The following is a 6,532-nucleotide window of genomic DNA, read 5'->3' on the forward strand; positions in this document are numbered from 1 at the left end:
GTAAACTTTAAAGGATTACAGTGTCACTTGTGACAAAGTGCCTCTTTGGTGTGACAATGAAAGTGCCATCAAGATTTCTCTCAACCCGGTGCAACACTTCAAGACAAAGCATATTGAGATTAGGTATCACTTCATCCAGGATCACATTAGGCGAGGGGACATCGAGCTCAACTATGTCAACACTCATGATAACCTTGCAGATATTTTCACGAAGCCTATGGATGAAGCAAGATTCCGTGAGTTAAGGCATGAGCTAAATATCATTGATTCGAGCAATGTGACTTGAACCCTTGCACACCCCACCACACTCAACCTGTTGTCTAGTTTAGGTGTAGGCATGGACATAGGGGGAGTGTTGTTCTCTCAATGAACTCTCCCTCCCCCCATTATGCATAAATTGATCAAGTCTTTCACATTAGCCATGTTTGATGGTACTTGTGCTTCAAAGACGAGTTTTGGTCATGCGCCACCTATGGGCACATAGGTGGCCTCGGCCACCGCCCTCTCTTGGAGAGGTGTGTGTTTTTCGTTCTTCTTGTTGGCTGTGTGTGTGTTTGTTCTCATTTTTGTCTCGGTTTCTTTTCTTGAGCTAAGCCTTTTTGGCCGGTCCTTTGTGTGGCAGAGCGGTACTACCGCTGCGTGCGCGGTACTCCCGCTGACCTGGATCAAGCGGTACTGCCGCTGCGGGGCGGGCGATGGGGGGGGTTATGTGGGGGCAGGGGGAGTTGTTTCTCCCCCATACCCATTCGCCCCAACTCGCTCGTCTTCCTCGTTGCTCCAGCGACCTCTCGCTGTAGGAGGGCCTCGGTCGGCCACCATTCTCATGCCGTCCCTCTCCATTTCCTTCGGTGGAGTCGATCCCCACCACGTCCTCTAGCCATGGATGCCTGTATTGCCCCTGTTTCCCTTCTCTCTTTGCCTAGATCTTGCATCTAGTTTTTAGGGGCAATAGGCATTGTTCTTCTCGTCTTTTGGCTAAGACGAGGCTTGAGTAGGATGGAGATGGCGTATAGGCCCTGTGGATTGAAGTTTGGTAGGTTTATTTTTGAATTTCGCATCTCTGGTAGTGCCGGACCTGTCCATGGCAGTAGGGAACCGCCGTTCCCCATCTGGCGCGGTACTACCGCCCTCCTAGAGTGGTACTACCACACAAGCGGTACTACCGCTGGATGCCCAGTTCCATCTTTTCTAACAAGTTTTGATTCGTTGTTGTTTTGTTTGGTGGCTTATGTTCTTTTCTTTCGTGTTGTTTCTTCTGCTCGTGTGTTTGGTTCCAGGTGGTGATCATCCTGAGCAGCAGGCCCGCCGTGTCAACCCCGGTCGTGCCACGTCAAAGCGCTACCGCACTTCTGAGTCAACCGGTAGTTCATCTAGTGCTCAACCGCCGCTAGCAGGCGCAACCTCAAGTGCTCCACCGCCACCTCAGCACACAAAGAGATCTGCAAGCAAGCCAAAGGGAAAGACTATGTCTAAGATGACTGCCAAGGAATTTTGGGCAAAGCGTCGCCGCAACCCCTATGAGGAAGACCAAGATCCCACTTTGGTCAACCGCCCGTTTTGGAACTGCTTTCAGTTCGCCATCTTCTTTGATGTGATCAAGGCTAAGAAGAATCACCTTGTTGATGTCCGTTCCATCGACACCGATCCTATGGAGAAGGAACCTGAGTACTTTGGCAAAGCCCTTCAGATTTGCACTCAGTTGAACATTCTCAGAATCATGCAGTTCAACAAAGACTTTGATGCCGATAACATATGCCAATTCTATGCCACTGTCCATCTTGGAACTGATGCATAAAGGACTCTGACTTGGATGACAAATGGCAAGTTGCTCACTATCACATGGAATGCCTTCATGGAGTTACTTGGGGTGGAGGATCACGCGCTTGAGAATCTAGTCGGCTTCCGTCCTCACCGCAATGTCACCTCCACTCACAAGCAAGCCCTCTGGCCCTACTGTTCTAAGAAGGTTAACCACAAGACAAAGAAGGTAACCTATGAGCTGTCTAACTATCTGGACATCCTTCACCGTGTCTTCCGAGAGCCTCTTTTTCCACGCATTGGGAATCTGGAGATGGTCCACTCCTATGTTGTGGACATGCTTATTTTCTGCCAGCATGAAAAGGAAGCAAACTCTGGAGAGTCCCTGGACATTTCTCATGTTATGTGGTCTGAACTTCTGTCTGCCATTTCTGAGCGCAAGTGCCCGATCTATGGTCTTTCATCATGCTGCTCATTGAGAAGGCCTGGGCACATCACTATCCCAGGGCTACACTGGAAACTGCAGAGTTGGATTTCTCATGATATCAAGCGTCTGAGGAAGAAGGACAACTAGGGCACCCAGGCCCCTCGATCCGATGATCCACCTTCTGAGGCTGACATGGAGTCCAAGGACGAGGCTGAGGCCCACAAGGATGAGGACTATGAGCCCTCCGGTGTGGAGCCCTCATGGGCTAAGAGGATTAAGCGCAAGATGAAGAAACTTTTCTGCATGGAGTCTCATGGCCAGTACATGACTAATGTCTCTGAGAAGAAGGACCGCAGACGTCATAAGGAGCTCATGCACCAGTTGGCTGCCACTGTTAACAGCGGATCTAAGGAGAGGATCACTGATAAGGAGGAGTGGGTTCAGCAGCATTGCTAGTGGACCGATTCAGACACAGAGCAGTTTCCGACCAATGATGGCGGTGCAGACGATCCCGCTGGGATGTGATGTTTGAGATCCTCAGCTTGCTATCACCTGGAGCCGTAGCTTTGCTCTTTGCCCTTTTGGTGTCTCGATGCCAAAAGGGGAGAGAGGTTAGGGATTTGTGTTGTTGCTATTGCGAGTGTGTCTGTTGCGCGTGTGTCTTTGTGGTTTGTGGTGTCGTTGTGTTTTGTCGCAGTTTGCTTTGTTTGGTTTTGTGCCTGTGAGACCTAAGTTCCATACATATGGTGTGAGACATATGCTACCTTATCTTTATCTTATCATTATCTATGTCTATCTAGTACTTTGGTATCTTATGAGATGCATGCTTATCCTGGTATATACCCTGCTCTCATGTATCCTCTGCTTAGATTGTTGGACTATAAAATATAGGGGGAGTGTTGATCCTAATGTGTGTGTCTTGCATTCCAAAGGCACTACTAACTAGGTGCACACATTAAGGGGGAGCCCTTCTATATTTTTTAGTTATAAGTATCTTTAGTTTCATGTCTTATCCCTGTGCAAATCCCTGGTTGTCATCAATCCACCAAAAAGGGGGAGATTGTTAAGGCATATCTCTCTTGATGTAGTTTTGGTGATTGATGACAACATGTTTGCGGACTAACCGTGTGCTTTGAGCATTTCAGAGATTCATCCTTTGGCACGAGACGATTTCTTTCCCCTCAGAGTGTTTTTCTAGACGGTGTAGCTCTTTCGTTTCTTGTTTGGTGGACTAGTTTCCTAGGAGTCACCGTACTATCAAGAGGGGGTCCGCTTTGGTATGGCTAGGGTGGAATCATCACTACACTTCCGGTTCACACCCTCTTGAGCCTTCCCGCTTCGTTGGAGGTTTGATTCCATGTTGAATGGGCAGTCTTTGGCCCCAACGGTAGTACCGCGGTGCCCAGCGGTAGTACCGCTTGAGGGTCCTCAGCGGTAGTACCGCTGTGGTACCGAGCTACTACCGTGTCGATTCGAGGGGGTCGCCTCTCGTGTCGGACTGTGCGGCACCAAGCTTCGGCAGTAGTTGCGGTAGTGCCGCTCGTGAGCGGTAGTACCGTACCGCCCTACCTCCACGGTAGTACCGCATGGGGTCTGGGTCCTGCTCTGCCTCTATCCCACCCAGGTTGGGCGGTAGTTCCGCAACGGGGAGCGGTAGTACCACTGGGTCCAGCGGTAGTACCGCTGCCCCCTGCGGTAGTACCGCTCTCTGCGGGGCTGTTTCGGGGGTAACGGTTGGATGGGGTCCTTTAGTATAAAAGGGGGTCCCCTTCTTCCCCATTAACCTACCTCTTCCCCCCAAAAGCTCCATTTTCGCCTCATTTCTCTCCCTAGCCAATCAAACTTGTTGATTTGCTCGGGAATAGTTGAGAAGGCCCCGATCTACACTTCCACCAAGAGAAATTTGATTCCCCCACCAATCCCTAGCGGATCTTGTTACTCTTGGGTGTTTGAGCACCTTAGACGGTTGAGGTCACCACGGAGCCATAGTCCATTGTGGTGAAGCTTCGTGGTGTTGTTGGGAGCCTCCTATTAAGTTGTGGAGATTGCCCCAACCTTGTTTGTAAAGGTCCAGTCGCCGCCTCCACGGCACCAATAGTGGAATCACGGCATCTCGCATTGTGTGAGGGCGTGAGGAGAATACGGTGGCCCTAGTGGCTTCTCGGGGAGCATTGTGCCTCCACACCGCTCCAACGGAGACATAATTCCCCTCAAAAGGAAGGAACTTCGGTAACACATCCTCGTCTTCACCGGCTTCACTCTTGGTTATCTCATACCTTTACTTGTGCAAGTTTATTAGTGCTACTTCCCTTGCTTGCTTGTGTGCTTGTTGTTGTTGCATCATATAGGTTGCTCACCTAGTTGCACTTCTAGACAACCTACTTTGATGCAAAGTTTAATTTGGTAAATAAAAGCTAAAAATTGTTAGTTGCCTATTCACCCCCCTCTAGTCAACCATATCGATCCTTTCAACCACAAGTACCCTTTGGATACACCAAGTGTACGACTACGCCCGACGATGCGACAACTACCTCTACCGTCGACCCTCGAAGGCACCATGGACATCAAGTTCCTCACCATGTACCACTACCGTCGACGTGTACGACTACTATGTGAACGTGTACCCGATGACCCCGGAGACCTATGTTGCGCCAAGTACCCCCTCGTTGACCCAAACATCTACAGGAAAACATGTACCACTACTGTTGAAGACCGATAGTACCACTACTTCTACTACCATTGCGGAACATCTACTTCCTCTACTTCCCTAGTCGAACTCGAACCGCCCCGGAAATGCATGCTTCAAAGGTATAACGTCAAGACGACGCCCGTGGACCGTATGCTTGTGATGTGTTGTATGAGATGTCCGTGTTTGCACCATGTACGAATTGATCCTTGTACGTTCCTTGTTTCCTTTTCGTTGTCTCGTGGGAACCCGACATCCGGATCACCCCACCATCCTTGCTTGACATGCTCCCGCCACACTACCTTTTGCACCAGTATCTCCGTGAGCTTCCGGAACGGATATGGTGCCGTGGCATCATTTTTGGATTCATCGCCATGGCACCCTTTCTTTCCACCAGGGTGACAAATGCTTCATAATATTCTCATGTCAACATTTTCATAAAATTGCATAAACTTGCATATGCCATCCGCATCTTGATAACAACATTTAAAATGGTTAAAATGGTTGTTTGCTTCAATTCCTAAATGACATGTGGGGATTTACCAGAATGGTTATTTGTTGTTTCCGGCCTCACTTAAAATTGCCTAAAATGTGTAGTTTATTTTACCTCACATCTTGCCATGTTTAATAACATTTAATATTGTTGGGTACATAACCGGGAGTGACCTAAATAATCGAAAGTGGTGTTTCCTCAATATGCAACTTGTTGCATATTGAGCTCCACTTAATTTGTAGTATTGTTTGTTGCACTTTGCCATGCCATGCCTCATTAAACCGGACATGCATCATACTTGGTTGTGCATCATGCCATGTTACTGCTTGTTGCTTTACCATGTTGTTTACTTGTTTCCGCTGTTGCTTCTTCTGTTAGTTCTGGTAACGTTGCGTTTGTGAGGACCCGTTCGACTATGTCCGTTTGTCTTCTTCTTGAACTCATTCTTCTTGCTTGCGGGATTTCAGGCGAGATGACCATACCCTCGAAATCACTTCTATCTTTGCTTGCTAGTTGTTCGCTCTATCGCTATGTCGGGCTACCTACCACTTGCTATATCATGCCTCCCATATTGCCATGTCAATCCTCTAACCCCACCTTCCTAGCAAACCGTTGTTTGGCTATGTTACCGCTTTTGCTTAGCCCCTCTTATAGAGTTGCTAGTTGCAGGTGAAATTGAAGTTTGTTCCATGTTGGAACATGGATATGTTGGGATATCACAATATCTCTTATTTAATTTAAAGCATCTATATACTTGGTAAAGGGTGGAAGGCTCGGTCTTTTGCCTGGTGTTTTGTTCCACTCTTGCCGCTCTAGTTGCCATCATACCAGTGTTATGTTCCTTGATTTTGCGTTCCTTACGCGGTTGGTTTTTATGGGAACCCCTTGACAGTTCGCTTTGAATAAAACTCCTCCAGCAAGGCCCAACCTTGGTTTTAACATTTTCCACCTAAGCCTTTTCCCTTGGGTTTTCGCAATCCCGAGGGTCATCTTTATTTTAAACCCCTAGGCCAGTGCTCCTCTGAGTGTTGGTCCAAACTAGAGCACCGTGCGGGACCGTCCCTTAGCAACTCGAGTTATGTTGGTACCTGTACGCTTAGCTTATCCGGTGTGCCCTGAGAACGAGATATGTGCAGCTCCTATCGGGATTTGTCGGCATAGTTGGGTG

The sequence above is a fragment of the Triticum dicoccoides genome, chromosome 7A (assembly GCF_002162155.2).
Source record: "Triticum dicoccoides isolate Atlit2015 ecotype Zavitan chromosome 7A, WEW_v2.0, whole genome shotgun sequence".
Classification (NCBI taxonomy): Eukaryota; Viridiplantae; Streptophyta; class Magnoliopsida; order Poales; family Poaceae; genus Triticum; species Triticum dicoccoides.